This window comes from Sphaeramia orbicularis, chromosome 12, assembly GCF_902148855.1.
Source record: "Sphaeramia orbicularis chromosome 12, fSphaOr1.1, whole genome shotgun sequence".
Taxonomy (NCBI): domain Eukaryota; kingdom Metazoa; phylum Chordata; class Actinopteri; order Kurtiformes; family Apogonidae; genus Sphaeramia; species Sphaeramia orbicularis.
The window spans coordinates 79,494,638-79,512,111 of NC_043968.1; the positions used below are offsets into that span (position 1 = coordinate 79,494,638).

At 36.8% G+C, this 17,474-nt stretch overlaps 1 protein-coding gene across 1 annotated transcript in view; it reads right to left on the minus strand.

Moving 5' to 3' along the window:
• The window catches only part of itgb2 (integrin, beta 2), a 34,484-nt gene extending 32,803 nt beyond the window's left edge, over nt 1–1,681 (minus strand). Inside the window, exon 1 of the mRNA XM_030150794.1 lies at nt 1,614–1,681. The gene's annotated coding sequence lies outside the window, so the exon portion shown is untranslated. The remainder of the gene's footprint in view (nt 1–1,613) is intronic.
• Between the last annotated feature and the right edge of the window lie 15,793 nt (nt 1,682–17,474).

Here is a 17,474-nt window from a genome sequence, read left to right on the forward strand (position 1 = left end):
TCACAGACAGAAGGTCCTGGGTTCAATTCTAACACCATTCGATGGGGGTGGGACCTTTCTGTGTGGAGTTTGCATGTTCTCCCTGTGTCTGAGTGGGTTCTCTCCAGGTACTCTGGCTCCTCCCACTATCCAAAGACATGCACCGATAGGTTAATTGGTTAACCTAAATCACCCATAGGTGTGAATGTGACAGTGATTGTTTGTCTCTATATGTTCAGTCTGTGATGAACTGGTCACATGTCCAGGGTGAACCCCGCCTTCACCCATAAGTAGCTGTGATGGGCTCCAAGTGACCTAGTGAAGATAAAGTGGGTTCAGAAAATGAATGAATGAATGAATGAAGTGTTAGTGATTCCCGCCAAAATGTGTGCTAGTGTTTACCACCACACAAATGGCGGCAAATTCAAATGGAATGTACATGTTGCAATATTTAGTTTCTAATGTGTCTTTAAAGGGCCAGAGGCCTTGGGAGATCCCACCAGGAAACCAGAGGGAAGAGAACTGAGGACAGATTTGATAAATGTCAGAATGGTATGAATTTTTGAAAAAAACTAGGCATTTTGGTGACCTTTAACCTCCAACATGATCTTGACATTAGACTTTTCATAGTACAAAGTACTCTTACGATACAATATGGCACTGACAAGATCATTAAATGGCCCATCATGAACATATTTATAGACTGCACTGGACAAAAGAGTGGAGAAGCTGTGAAAGTTGCAATTTTCAGAGTTAAAAAAGTAATTTTCGGGGTAGGGGGGGTTTTTGGATGAAAATTTCAAAAAAAATTACATGGGGTGCTTAGAACATCTCTGTTTATGTTCCTGTCTTGTGAGGATGTGATATTGTAATGTTCTGTTTTTTTTCCGATAATGTCTTGTATTGTTCTGTTTTGTTCTATAATGTTCTGTATTGTTCTGTATTGGTGTAGTGCAGGGGTGTCAAACTCATTTTCTTTCGGGGGCCGCATACAGCTAAATTTAATCTGAAGTGGGCCGGACCAGTAAAATAATAGCATGATAACCAATAAACTCCAAATTGTTTTAGTGCAAAAAACAACATTCAGTTATGCCAGTATTGACATTTACAAACTATCCAAACAAAAAGGATGTGAATAACCTGAAAAAAATGGAATTTGTTAAGAAATATAAGTACAGTTTTATCAATATTAGGCCTCGACTTATCATTTATACATATGCATTACAGATCAGATCTACAAAAGCACAAAACATTTAATAACAGGCAAAATATTGTTAAAATTGCACTTAATTTTCTTTGGAATTTTAAAAGCAATGCTTCTTCCATCCCCTTTTCAAACCATGTGTTGTCCAGCTGTCGTCTGTTAAGTGTATAAATGTGGTAGCAGGTTTGAAATAAAACATGTGAAATGAAATGAAATGATGATTGCAAATGTAAAAAAAACATCATCTTTCAGGAGTGCTTCCTTGGAGTACTTCAGTGTCCCCACCAGTGTCAGACTCAAACCTACTCTTTTGTGCAGAAGTGTTGAGTCAAGTTAAGACACAAAGGGTGATTATTGAGCCCACACAGACATAATAGTATTTTTCACTAAATAAAAACATATTCATAACTTTTAACCCTTAGTTACTTACTTGGTTTTCATGCGCAAACTTCAGAGTACGGTGACAAACAAACTGTAAACTGAAGCTTTACTCAAACTTAGAACTGAAACCTCTGCTGCATCTGTTCATGTCTTCTCTTCTGGCCTCTTATGCTGCACACACCCATGGTCTAGGCTCCGCCCCTTAAAGGTCCAGCATGACAGTCTGTCGGCAGCCTGTTCTGCAGTAGTAGCAGTACTAGTAGTAGTACTAGTAATACTAGTAGTAGTAGCAGCAGCAGTACTAGTGTTAGCAGTAGCAGTATTCGTAGTAGTAGTAGTAGTAGTAGTAGTAGTAGCAGTATTAGCAGTAGTAGTATCAGTTTAGGGTTTGGGTTAGGAATGGGGGTTTTAACCATGATCGCCCCGTTGAGGATCACAGTATTTTTTTTAAAAATGTGTACTGTTATGTGTGTTTGTCATGGGAGGACCCCAGGAAGAGGAGCTGATGTCCTGCATCAGCTAATTGGGATCCTAATCAATAAATCAATCAATTACTCTGAGCTTTTATCAACCTCTGCATGATCAGTCCATTTAAATCTAGGAAAATACATCATTATCCCAAAAAACCCTAAATACAGAGCACAATGTTATAATAAATGGCAATAAATCACTTAATAAAAGTTAAGATAACGAGAAAATTCATAATTTTGGAAACAAAGATAACAATTTAAACCAAACTAACCAATGCAATGATATTAATTCCATAATATAAAACTATATTCTGACATTAGTCATTATTGTTTTGTATCCCAGACCCCTGTTAGAAAAGAAACACCTGAATTCAACGTGTCCACATAGTGTAGATTAAATAAACAGTTATAGAAGACACAGGATAAACACTCACTGAGCGTGTGCAGACAGAGCTGAAGTCTAACTTTGGATTTAATTCACTCTGCAGAACCGGAAGGTTCAGTTTTCTGCTGCTTTGTAAAACTATCATTTAGAGGTTGAATAAAAAGAAGAGCAGTTGTTTGTGGTTTGGATCCACTTTGGTTATTTCCAGACGATTGTTGGAACAAACATGATGAAGGGAGGTAGTTTCACACAGAGCTTCATAAATGGACAAGTACAGATGCATGTTTGATCTGTCACACAAACACAAACCCAGCTCTTCATATAAAAGCAGCGGTGGATTGAATCTAATCTGAAACACGAGGCCACAGTCGCTCTTTTTACTACCGTCTTTTACCTTCAAACACCTACAAGGATGTTTTTGGCGGCGCTTGGGTTACCGACCAAAGTTCCATTTGTGATTTTGTTTTGTCTGAAAATAGATGCCTTTTTAAAAGAAAAAAAGTAAAAAGTAAAAGTTACAAAAATTTTTTTGTTGTGACTGAATACATTTTCGTCCATGTTTAACCCTTAGATGCATAAGTGGGTCAAAATGACCTGGTGAGGTGGTTTTCTTGTAATATTAACCCTATAACACCAAACGTATCATATTTGATACATGAGTTTTGAAGCCCTCTACATCAGGGGTGTCAAACTCATTTTAGTTCAGGGGTCACACACAGCCTAATATGATCTAAAGTGGGCTGGACCGTAAAATAATTTTTGAGTGAAAAAAGTAAAATTCCGTGATGAAAATGTTTACATCTACGAATTGTACTTGAACATAACATGAATAAATACGAACGACCTGAAAATACTTAAGGAAAATAAATGCAGTGTTAACAATATTACGCCTTAGTTTATTATTTATCTATATGAATCACAGCTTAGAGATCACAGTGGATCTACAAATACACAAAACATTAAATAACAGACAGAATATTATTAAAATTCCACATACTCTATTAAGACATTTAAGGTTGTTCATATTTTTTTAATAAAAGCTAGTCTGTAAATGAAAACATTTGTGTAATTTTACTCTTTCTACTGTAACACAGAGAAAAAATGACAGTTTTCATTATTTATAGGTTATTATGGTAGTATTTTACTGGTCTGATCATTTTTAGATTGAACTGACCTAAAATGATCAACATCCTTGATTGTTAATATCTTCAGTGTAATTTTTGTATTTCACCAATTCATCCCAGGAGCCGGATTGAACCCTTTGGTGGGCCGCATGTTTGACACCTGTGCTCTACATGATCAGTGTAATTTTTTTTTTTCTTGAAAAACCTGACGTATATCTAAAGGTTAATATGAGGAAAGTTATTTATTAGTTCAGAGCATGAAACTCTGTTTGAATTGATGTGTAATTACGTTCACTACTTGCTCTGAATTACAAACGACAGATTTATGATGCGACTGAAACACTCCAAATCTACTCTTTGCCCAGTGTTGGGCAAGCGACGCTAGTAACTTACTACAATTTTCAGTAGCTTAGCGGTAACGTCACTATTTCCTGAATCAAGTAACGTTTCAGTAGCTTAACTCTTTTATTAATCAAGTAGCATGGTAACGACCACAGATGCTATTTTTACATGGTTTAACGCTGTGGAGAAGCAGTTTTAGACTAGGAAATGTAATTATATAATCCACAACACAAGCACTTGTGATTTTTCGGAACGGGGCACACACACTGTCTGGCTACACAGGACTCACTATTAACTCACTATTATTAAGGCGTTTCACTCGGAGTGGGCGTGTCTTACTGGAACGTCGTGCACATTCTTGGAAGCGCCGTGCCCGCGCTTGTGGACTGTACAGTAGCGATGGGACTTTTGGTTCTTTGAAGGGAGTCGTTCAATCAGGAGCCGTTCACTGAAAAGAGCCGTTCAAAAGACTGGCTCTTTTATGTTTTCTGCATTATTTTGAAACACCAGTGTTTTAATGACTAAATAGGCTACATGTGATGATTGACATTACATTTTAAAGGTGTTTAATTGGTGCGGCAGTAAATATTATATTACCGTAAAAAAGAATAGTTAGTTCAAATGTGTGGGCTAAATACATGACATGAGAGGTGACATTAGGCAAATGCTGGAATTTGACCAAAAACATGACGGTACATTATGTGGACTAGTCTGTAGCCTAAAAATGAAGAAGAAAATAAAACATTTTCTTGTGAAATAACATTTTATTCTCCTCAAAACAAGAACAATAAATGTGTGTAAACATATGGAAAAAAATTGCACAAAACACAACAGTGATTAATCCCTGCAATTACAGTACTTAAATACCTAACAAACTGTAGTGCAAATAAAATACTTGAAGTAACATTGCAAAATACCTGATATCTCGAATGTAAATCTCAAAATGATACCACATCAGGAGTTCTCTCACTTCTACTCTGTATATAAAGCCAGTGCCTCCCCAGTGACCCTAAATTGACAGACAATCGGACACTCCCTCCTTAAAAAAAAAAAAAAAAGAATGGCTCTTTACAAAGACTCGGTTCCCATCGTTCATTTCAAAGAGCCGTTCAAAAGATTCGATTCATTCTTGAATGTCACATCACTACCGCATAACAAAATTTGGGCAGTGATGGAGCTTTTCCCCACTTCCTGTTCCCTGACATCCTCCCGCATCATTGCTAGCGGTTACCAGTGAACAGACAGTGGATAGGGTATGTGGACCAGGAGCATCGTGTGGAGCTGAGTTTCCATGGTGGAGTTGGAAATGAGACCCACATCGCACACCTGGTCTCACCTGGAGCACCTGTCGGATGATAGTGTCCACTTTACTGCAGACGGAACTGGTGTTGTGCAGAACATCGGATGGTTGTTGGCTGAGGTGTGTGGATGATGATCACCACAGAGGCTCTTTTCAGAGCCGCCAAACCCACAGTAAAGAGCACTACAGCTGGATTCACTCTGAAAAATAACTGAGATTTTTGCTAAATAAACTCAACCAGACTGTTCAATGTGGCAATATTTTTTTCCAAATAAAAATAGGAAATGCACAATTATCTTACAACTATGACAATAAAGTTACTTTTTTTAGAACAACTTATTTGGTTCCACAGATGAACATGTGACCAGTATCAGTGGGTCAGTGAGTCCGTTTCCACTGGACATCTGAGAACATTAAAGTCCAAACTGGTCCAAAACACAAACCTGTGTGTCCATGTGTCTTTTCCAGTCCAGTCCTTGTCCATTGTCCAAACCTAAACTCTGTCTGGTCTAGTGACAGATCACCATGGCAATAGATTGGTTTGGTGTCCGTCCCTAAAATGAGTCCAGGGTGCTCCAACACTAAAACATTAGTTCCACCTGATACATGTTCTAACCTGAAGAACCCCCCCCCCCCCCCCCCCCCCCCCAAAAAAAAAAAAACACCCAAGACTGATCCCATGACCCCCCTGAAAGACTTCACACCCCCCAGTTTGACAAACACTGCACTAAAGGAACCAGTTTGTCAGTGGTGTAGTGGTCCTGGAGAAGTGGGTATACTCTCAATTTTTGCTTTTTTTTTTTTTTTTTTTTAAACACCCTATTTTAGAAACAGTGACATGTTAGACGACTATATTTAGTTTACTCAAAATCCTTCAGTAGTATTTGCTCACTATTATAAAATGATTCTGACTTAATCAGGAGCAGTTTGTAGGTTTTACTGATCAAACACAAGGAAGCAGCTTGAATGTAAATGTATTCAACAGTTATTTTTCAACATTTGTTCAAATAAAATTCTTAAATCTGAAGCTGACAGTGCATCCTTGTTCATATTTTACCTTAAATAAATCATTCTCTTCCACACATCAAAACCAATCAGATAAACTCAAAAGTGCACTGTCCACGACGTACACGATGCATAGGGATGGGAATCGTTAAGAATTTAACGATTCTGATTCCATTATCGATTTTACTTATCGACCTGATTCCTTGTTGATTCTCTTATCGATTCTCATTGGGTGAGGGAATACAAGAGTACAAACAGGTGTGTTTGCATTAACTGTCTTTTATATTTCCATCTCTGCACAGAAAATATAACATATACAGTATGTACAAATAATAAGAACAGACGATGTTGGGCCCTGTTTTCCACTACGTGGAACCGGTTCGACTCGGCTCGTCTCCCGTTGTTGTGCACCTCATTTCCTTTCCCCTACCTTCAGAAACTTGTATTTGAGGGGCAGAACGTTTGCTGCCCACAACGGAACCAGAACTGGGCCCGGCGTTCACTCTACTGCTACATTCACAAGCGTTGCTAAGTAGCGTATTAAATATGTGACATTCCTGTAAATGAGTCACATGCTGTGGACAAATGTTTGAGCAGATTGGAGGGATTCCGCCCTTTTGAAGACATGGAAGCTTTGACAGTGTTAAAAGTAAGTGGACCTGGTGTCGTCTGTTTAGACCGTTTCTGTCTCAGCGCCATGTTGGCTACGTTCTGACCAAAACAATGCAGCATGCGCGTGACGTCATCGCGCATGTGCAACAAAGGCGGAATCGATAAGCAGAACTGTTAAGCAGGCAGGCAAACGATTCCAAGGAATCGAGCTACTGGGAACCGGTTCTCAAAAAGAACCAGTTCTCGATTCCCATCTCTAACTATGTGTTCGACGCAGGACGTAGACCCCACCCCTGGGTGAAACACCTGGTTTTTAGTGAGTCCCCTGCCTGCCCAGCCATCCAAACATTCTGTTTACTGCCCTCCGCTTCCATGTGACTTTGAACTCCAACTGGACCGTACTGAGCATCGTTAATTACATCCTGGTCTGCAGATGTCAGTAACTGGCCGGTAATTTTTGGTCTATAATTACAGTTACTCTGGCATATTGATAGCCCAATGGAAATGACTTTACATGTATTTGTTAATTTAAACATGTAGTTTCTTATGTTTATTGCCATGTAAGTTGGCACAGCTTAAAATAGCTTCACATGTAGTGAGTTACTTCTGCGGTGTTTGTGTAACTTCACTTCCTACATTTGACTGGGTGGTGGCTTCTGTGTAGTGAAGCGTCATTCATGGCAGAGGAACTGGTGGCTTAGCTCACTACATTTTCCAAGTAGCTTGCTCAACACTGTCTTTACCTCACTTTTTACAGTGTATTGACAGAATTAACAGCACATTTAAAACCTTTCCTCCTGCAGTTGCTGAGAATTAACTCAACTACACTTTGCATTTTTGTTTAACCCTGTAAAGCCTGAACCATTAAATCATTGACAAAAAATTCCAGTTCTTTGAAACTGGAGCTTTTACTGGTCCTTCTGAACAACCAAACAATTTTTTTCAAATATCAATTTCCATGTATGAGTTTCAATTTTGTATCATATTTGATACATTGGGTCTCAATGCTCAAATATTATTATTTTTGAACCAACAAAAACATAATAGAACACAAACATGTCTAAAAAATTGGTAATTCTTTTTCAAAATGGTCCCAGTTCTTCCTCATTAATGACAGTCTTGTAGTGTCACTGAAAAGGCCTCTGGTGAATGAACTCCTCCCCCTAGTGGATTATCTGTGTATTGCATGTATCTAATACATCAGGTTCTTCAAGAAAAAAAATATCACACTGATCATGTAGAGGGCTTCAAAACTCATGGATCAAATATGATACGTTTGGCGTTATAGGGTTAAAAACATAAATGTTGCCTCTAAAGCAAGGTTATTATCGTTAACGAAAACTAACAAAATGACAAAAACTAGAATTGAAAAAACATTTTTGTTAACTGAAATAAATAAAAACTATAATTAAAAGAAAAAAAAACGATAACTGAAACTGTATTGTGTGTTTACAAAACTAACTAAAATGTATAAAAATTATGAATAAAATTCCCTTAGTTTTCGTCTTCGTCAATGTCAGATTGATACGAAATCGATTTATTTTGCTCTAGCAATTTCAGCTAGCGGCACCATACGGTACTTTATGGTCCGGCACTTCTTGTCACTTGTGGTTTAGAGTCGTCTTCTCGTCTTTACTCTACCTGGAAACATGGAGACTAAAGTTGGGAAAAGCAGCAGAGTCCTGTCTGGGATTTATTTGAATACGACAGAGAAGAAGAGAAAAGATACGACAAAACTAAAATTAATACTGAAACTAAACTAAAGCTAAGCATTTAGAAAAAAATGAAAACTAATAAAAACTAGCAAACCTGCTCTAAAAATGAATTAAAACTAACTGAATTAGACAAAAAAAAAAGTCAAAACTAAATAAAACTAAACTATAGTGAAAAATCCTAAACTATTAGAACCTTGCTCTAAAGACAGTGGCTTCGTCGTGTTCCACACATCACACATGAATCCATCTGAACCTGCAGATGGGATGGATTCCTTCTCATATGAGGAAATTATTCTGAAGGAAACAGCATGGGATCAAATGTGGGAAAAGAAGCGTACAAATAATAAGAATTTTGAAGAAGATGAGTGTTTTAAGATGCAAAAGAGCAGACTTGTGCTGCTGTCGCACCCTGTGTTGGGACTAACGCGTTATTAAGTAACACGTTACAGTAACTATGTTAATTTTGTGGTAACGAGCACTGTAACTAATTAGTTTGTCAAAATCAGGAACGCGTTTATCATTACTGCGATTTAAACTGGCTCGTTAGTCGTTACTTGGCGTGCATAACTCAGGACTACAGTGAAGCACATGTGACACAGTGACGTGCAAGTGAATGAATGAAAACAACCACGGTGCCAGTCGATGAAAGTCCAGGTGTGGGATTTCTCTTGTGGAAATATGCACGTTATTTTTCCTTTCTGTTGGTAAAAGACAAGAGGAATATTGTGGTGACCTGTAATCTGTGTGGAGGTTCGAAAACTCTACTCACATCAAAGACGAGCAATTCTAATCTGATGAAACATCTTCAGAAACAACACACATCCACCAAACTAGTTGAAAAAGACCCTGAAGGTCACACAGCTGATGCTAAAGGAGGGAGCACTCCAGTTAAACAACAAAAGCTTGATTTTACAAAGTCTGTTGCACAGTCTATCACCCAGACAGACACAGCTGCACACAGGGGCGTATGGAATTATATTTGTGCCAGTTTCTTGAGCGAGCAATGATAGGTTCTGAGCACACAATTAGAGATTTTGAGCACATAAAAATATATTTTGCGAGCACATCAATTATATTTCAAAAAGAAATTATGCTTGAGCAAACAAAAATCGATATTGTGCTCCATAAATGCGTTTGCATGTTAGTTTTACTCATAACGTTCTCTCACAAATTCTTTCCATGGCGCACAAACAGACCGCTGCGCTCGCTCGCTTTCCCCTTCCCTCTCTCGCTCAACCTCCCTCTCCCTGTGCGCTCAGGTTGTCGTGTCCGCACGCTCAACTTGACACACACGTTACAATTGTGCCACAAAACCAACCAATCGGAGAGCTTGTACACTCTGATTGGCTGTTTGCTCTCCAATTAGCTCGCTAGTTACATTTACCCGAAAAAAAAGCGCTCGATGAGACAGACACGGACCGGAAGAGGAGGAAATGATTCTACACAAACTTCGGTCAGTATTTATTATTATTATGATTATTGTCTCAGGTAAATGTAACTAGTGAGCTAATTGGAGAGCGAACAGCCAATCAGAGTGTACAAGCTCTCCGATTGGTTGGTTTTGTGGCACAATTGTAACGTGTGTCAAGTTGAGCGTGCGGACACGACAACCTGAGCGCGCAGGGAGAGGGAGGTTGAGCGAGAGAGGGAAGGAGAAAGTGAGCGAGCGCAGCGGTCTGTTTGTGGCCATGGAAAGAATTTGTGAGAGAACATTATGAGTAAAACTGACATGCAAACGCATTTATGGAGCACAATATCGATTTTTGTTTGCTCAAGCATAATTTCTTTTTGAAATATAATTGATGTGCTCGCAAAATATATTTTTATGTGCTCAAAATCTCTAATTGTGTGCTCAGAATCTATCATTGCTCGCTCAAGAAACTGGCACAAATATAATTCCATACACTTTAAAAGGGTCATGGAATCCACCTTGTGAAGAAGATTAACCTTCTTCTTCTTCTTCGATTTTTAGTGGCAGTTGGTGAACCTTGCAAGCACAACTCACGTAAACTCACGTGAGGTACAAGAACGAGCAAAGCCGAACGCAGCCGGAATGAGGGAGCCTGTGAGCCTGAGCCCAGGGCAGCTGAGCCCAGGTACGTAAACTCTGGTTTTACAGACAAATCCCGCTGCGCATTTGTGGATCTGTCACGGCAGAAGTGTAGCAAAATTCACGTGTGTAAAGAGAGCCGATCGAGAAGCCGCTTGACTTGTAACCAATGATTTGTCTGTATTTCTGGGTCTTGTAGTGAAAATACTTTGACTTTTCAAATCTGATTACACACACACAAGTTGTTTTACACATTTGCAGATTGTTGTGCAGACACACAAATCTCATCGCGCATTTACAGATTCATTTACACATTTGCAAATCCGACTGCGCACAGACAGATTGAGATGCGGACACTCAACTCTCCACACGCATTTGCAAATAATATTGCTACAATAATGACCCCATAGTTTTTTTGTTTCTCCTGTAAAATTTGCCAAAAGTCACAAAGGAGGTTTTATCAGGAAGCCGACGATATACAGATATGCATTATAAACTTGTCAATTACTGAAGTTTTTTTTCTGACTATGACTGTTTGCTTGTTTGATCAGCTCGACATGACGTGAAAATTATGATCGCAAATGCAAAAAAAAAAAAAAAAAAAAAAAAAAAAAAAAAATCAACTTTCAGGAGTGCTGCCTTGGAGTACTTTTGTGTCCACACCAATGTAAATAAGTAAAGCTTTATTTATATAGCACTTTTTAAAACAACATGTTACAAAGTGCTTCACATAAAGGGGAGATACATCAAATCAAATCAAATCAAATTTTAAGCCAATTTAAAGAAACCCAACAGAATCCTCCAGGAGCAAACTCTGGTGACAGTGGAAGGAAAAACTTCCCTTTAACAGCAGAAACCTGGAGCAGACCCAGACTCCTGGAGGATGGACGTCTGCCTTGGCCAGTTGGAGTTAAAGAGAGAGAGTAAAGGAGGAGAAAAGAGAGAGCGATAGAGATAGAGAGAGACTGGGGGAGAGGGGGGAGGTAGGGGGAGACACATGCACAGATAACTGAACTAGAACATGTATAGAACAGTATAATAAACACAATGTCAGAATCAGACCTACTCCCTTGGCTACACAGACTGATCAGCAGGTATGTTGTGATCACATTTGACAGTTTTATCCAGCACTGTGACACAAAACCCCCAAAATAACGCGTGTGCATTTATAGAGGGTTGGAAACAATAGAAATAAATCAAAACAGAAGGATAAAATAAATGAGAGGAAAACAGACATGATCAGTTTTAATTTATTTTCATTCATTTCATCCTTCACTTGCACTCACACTACTACACTGCCGTTGCATGTTCAGACCATTAGGTGGCGCACTGCACTTACAGTAGGATAGGACTTACATGTAAACAAACCAGAGGACTGGACACCTCCCTGGCTGTCCAGTTAGGGAGGCAAAATATTAATAAGAGAATTGAGAGAAAAAAAAAAGTTACTTTCCCTAATAACTAGTTACCTTGAAAGTAATGAGTAACTTAACCCTTTCATGCACAGTGGTCACTCCAGTGGACAGTTCTTCTCCAGCTGTTCTCTTGTATATTCATGGGTTTTGTTCTTTTAGTTCCAGATTAGCCAACACAGTGAACACTTATGCACCATCCCATAATACACTGACATTCATACCACTACTGTAACTGCACTGTTTTTGATAAACCTGATCTGTACTGACATGTTTGAGTGTAAAGCAATTGCTAGTTATTATTAGACTGTAATTAACAGTTTTCTTAAACTTTTTTTTTTTTTTTTTGTGCATATTATCTCCATGAAGTGAGTAATAACTAGTATTATAGTATGACAATAAAATGTGAGAAAACATCAGATTGGCTGCATTAAAAAATGTATTCTGTAGTTTTCACAGTTAATCATTTTTTGACATTGTATTTTAAATACATGTTTCTTTGCATGTAGAAGCCAATAATGTAATAACGACCGATAATGTAATAAATTTGCCATTTTTAAACTATAATAGGCCAATAACGTAATAAAATTCTGAACCGATAACATAACTTTTGGTAAACTTCTGGTAAAAAAAAATCCTTGCAAATGTAATAACTGAGCTAATAATGTAATAATATATTAATATCACTATTTAAGTTTCATTTATTAGATATAACCGTGTTAAATTTCTCTCTCTCCCTCACTAAATAACCAGCCAATAATGTGATAAGCTATCATGTAATTGGCCAAAAGTTATTACGTTATCGGTTCAGAACTTTTATTACATTATTGGCCAGTTATTAAGTTATTGGCTTATTACATTATAAAAATGGCAAATTTATTACTTCATCGGCCGTTATTACAAATTAAACGCATGGCGTCCAGCTGAGTGGATGTTTTTGTTACTCCATTCAAAATCGGTTCATTAAAAAAATTCAATCTCATTGTTTTTTTTTTTATGCCTAAAGAGTAATAAAAACACTCAGTAAAAAAATCTTGACTAAGGTCCTCATAATTCATGCATCAAAGGGTTAAAGTAACTGAGTTACTTTTGATAGAAGTAACTAGTAACTGTAACTAAGTTACTAATTTAAAGTAACTTGCCCAACACTGGTTGCAACACACTGTGCGTTGTTGCGACAGCAGCATCTGCAGGAAGTCTGCCCTGTTCTGTTCATCGTGCGTCTGCTTTTGCATCTGTTCCAAAGGTCTGACATGAGGACAGGAGGTGTCAGGAAAACCCCACCTGCCACAGTTCAGCTGTAGGCTTTAAGGCTGCAGCCACTGTGTTCACTAGGACATGGTGACAGTGATGGATGGGTTCTGCTGCCCCCTGGTGTCGGTGCACGGAACTACCACAAGTGTTTAACCCATAAAGACCCAAACATCCACCACAGACCAAAACTATCTACTGATCTAAACTGTTTAACACCTGTCGATCCATTAATCCTATCAATACATGTAAATAATTGGTGTAAAATACAGTTCTTCATCTTTTCGTGGTCATCAGATATGACCCATTTGGACGTTCAGAAGCTCTGTAGTTACCATGGAAACACTGTCATCTACTATAACATTGATTCACCAGTAAAACCCATGGAGTTGGATCAATGATAATGGATGGAGATGCATTAACAAATAAAATTAACAAAAATATACAACCCCCCCCCACACACACACACACAAAATAAATATTATGACAAAATCAGCTAAAAATGGACCAAACTGAAGTAAAAAAGTAACAAAAATGAATAACAAATCAATTAAATAATCAGCAATATGAACAAAATAAGCCACAAACAAAGAAATTGAGGATTTTTTTTAAAAAGGTTAACAAAATGAACTAAAACAAGTAAAATAATGAATAAAATGAACAAAATGAATTAAAAAAAATTCACAAACATAGTAAGCAACGACAACATATGCCACAAAGCGAACAAAATTTAAGAAAAAATAATTTGTGTAAAATACAGTTCATCTTTTCATGGTCATCAGATATGACCCATTCGGTCATTCTGAGGCTCCGTAGTTACCATGGAAACACCGTCATCTTCTACAACATTGATTCCCCAGTAAAACCCGTGGAGTTGGATCAGTGACAGTGAATGGACACACTGGGTTTATATATTAAATAATAAATAAAATGAACAATAATTTTTTAAAAATTACAAAAATAACAAATAATGAAAAAAATTGTAAAAGATTAGACTGAAGTGAAGCAAAAAAGAATAAAAGAATCAAAACAAGAAGATAGCCAAATTAATTTAAAAAATGAATAATAAATCAGCATAATAAGGAACATGATCATTAGCTACAAACTGAACAAAAGAAAAATAACAGACAACAAAATGAACATAAATAGAATAAATGAAATTGAAAAAACTAACAAAAATGAATAAGAAAATCAAAAAAATAATAAATAACATGGACAAAATAAGCAAGAAAATGAAAAAGTCAACCTAATCAATAAAATGAACGAAATGAATTGAAAAAATTAACAAAAATAATAGACAAAATAGGCCAAATAAACAAAATTAAAAATAAATAAATAAAAATTTGGTGTAAAATACAGTTTTCATCTTTTCATGGTCATCAGATATGGTCCTTGTGGACGTTCAGAGGCTCCGTAGTTACCATGGAAACACCGTCATCCTCTACAACAGTGATTCCCCAGTAAAACCCATGGAGTTGGATCAATGACAGTGGATGGACACAGCTGTTTTACATTTACTTCTTGATATTTTTTCTTAAAACCTCATTTTTTCTTCAGTTTTCTCTGTTCTTATATAATAACCTTTGAATGAACAGTTTCCATGAACATCTAAGTTAAACGTAGGAAAATACATGATTTACAGAGAATGTACAACCCGTGAATATACAAGAGAACAGCTGTAGAATAGATGAACACCAGGCATGAAAGGGTTAAAAACATCCACATTAATAAACTGAACTGAATAAACTCACTCCAGCGGCTCGTCCACAGCTTTTACAGCTGAAAAACAAACCCCTGCAGTCCAAAGGTGTGTTGAAAGGCTTTATTTAGAAATCCAGAGGTGGACACTGCAAGACGACACAAACTATACAAAGTGCTGGAAAAGTCAGTGATGGTCGGGTGAAGAAGTGATGAGGAAAAACGACAATAAAACTGTGTTTAATCGACTCTTTAACCCTTTAGGAGCTGCAGTTATCCAAAAATATTACATTTTACATCCAGATTTCAAAAAGATGTATCGTGGAAGTGTTTAGAGATAAAGTCATTCTGTAAAGGAGAAAAATATTAGGTATGATGTAAAGTTTATGATGGGAGTAAATGAATTCATCTAATTTGCATATTGTGACATCACAGGGTGGCAGCCATATTGGATTGAACAACTTTTAGTAAAATTGAACTTTGAACATATCTACAGGGTGGGGAAGCAAAATTTACAATATTTTGAGGCTGGGATTGAAAGACAGTGTATGACCAGTTAGTTTATTGAAAGTCATGAGAATTTATTTGTCACAAGAAAACTGACATAATACAAAATGTTTTTATTCTATGTGTCCTCCTTCTTTCTCAATAACTGCCTTCACACGCTTCCTGAAACTTGCGCAAGTGTTCCTCAAATATTCGGGTGACAACTTCTCCCATTCTTCTTTAATAGTATCTTTAAGAAAGTCGACATTGCTGTGTGATGTTCTGTTGGTGCATGTTCTAAAATGCCCCAAATAGCAGAATCCAGAGGGTTTAGATCTGGGCTAGAAGGCGGCCATAAACATGATTCCCAAAAATTGCTAAAGTTGGATTTATTGCTGTTGTCAACAAGTGTTTCGGTGTTCTTGTGTAAGATTTTAACTTCAAATCATATTTTACTGCATTTCTAACGGTCTTGTTGTCTACCTCAAGTTCAATTGCCATTTTTCTCATGGATTTGGTTGGATCCTTTAGGATTTTGGATTTGAGAGCTTTAATAAAAGCTTTGGTACATTTTTTGTTGCTTCCTCCACTTCCAGACTTTCTGGTAATAGTTTTGCTCATAGTCATTCTCTTCTTTCCATTATAAACAGTCTTTATGGACACTCCAACTATTTTTGAAATCTCCTTTGGTGTGACGAGTGCATTCAGCAAATCACACACTCTTTGACGTTTGCTTTCCTGATTACTCATATGGGCAAAAGTTTCTGAAAAGGTATGGATAATAGTGTTAGGTATGATTATGACATCAATATATGTTTGGTTTCAAAACAATTGACGTAGTGCCTGCTGAGAAAAAACAACTAAATGTTCATTGTAAATTTTGCTTCCCCACCCTGTACATGCAAGTTTTCTGTTTTTGTTTTTTTGTCATTTTATCCTTAAAATAAATCAACTTAAGCGTTAGTAGAAAGTAAAATGCAGTAAGTTTTAGTATCTTTTTAGCCAAATCTGTCCTTATCTATCCAAACCAAAACTAAATCAACTTTACTTACTAACTAAACCAGCTCATCTAAACTGGATTTTCAAAACTGTGAATAGAAACTAAGGCTGGGACAGTTTTTTTTTTCTTTCCTTGTGTTTTTCCAGGTTTTGCTTTCAATAAAAAATGATTTATGACAAAATGAAAAATTATGAATGTGAATTGAAGTAATGAAAATGAGGATATAGTAGTGATTGGACTTTGTAGAGGAGTGAATAAAAACAGTAAATTATCATCAGAAAGGGGAAATTAAGAATCAATATACTATACTATATACTATGAACTGGATTTTCTTCTTCACTTTGAATTGAAACATGTCCTGAAATGGTATTAGAATTGAACGGACACATGTCCGCCATCTACTGGTGGGAGGTGGGAACTAGATTTTTGTAAGTATCTGGAGTTATTATGGTCTGTTTCATTCAGTTATGCTGGTTGTCGCAATATTGCAACTTTGGCACTTAAAGGGTTAAATTAAAAACACAGTAGTTGCTTCCAGAATCAAACAGGGAACTTGTTTCTCATTGACTCATAGGGAAGATTTTACTTTCTTTTCAATCAAATAACACTGGTCAACAACAAATTTATTGTTTAAGTTTTTTGAGCTGATTTAGGATCATTTTGGTGTGCTGAATCCAAAAATCACATTAATTTTGCTCAATCAGGTCAACTTTATGAACTATGCTACATATTGGCTTTCTAACATTTTTGCTTACATTTATGGGCATTTTCACATCATATGATACAAAATTCTTTTATATTTCTTGCAATAAATGAGTTCTGAAGATTTTACTTTTGCCAATTTATGATTAATGTTTTTTTTAATATTACAGGTGAATGAAATGGCTTCGACTAGAATATCTTGCAAAAATAAGCCTGACATATTCTGCTACATCTGCGGTGAATACACCATTGTACCTAACAGGAATCCTGTTCGAAAATGACTTTTTTTCTCTTCAAACCTATTTTGGGTGAGAACTATATAAAAAAAAATCAACTGATAAAGTCACAAAAATGTAAT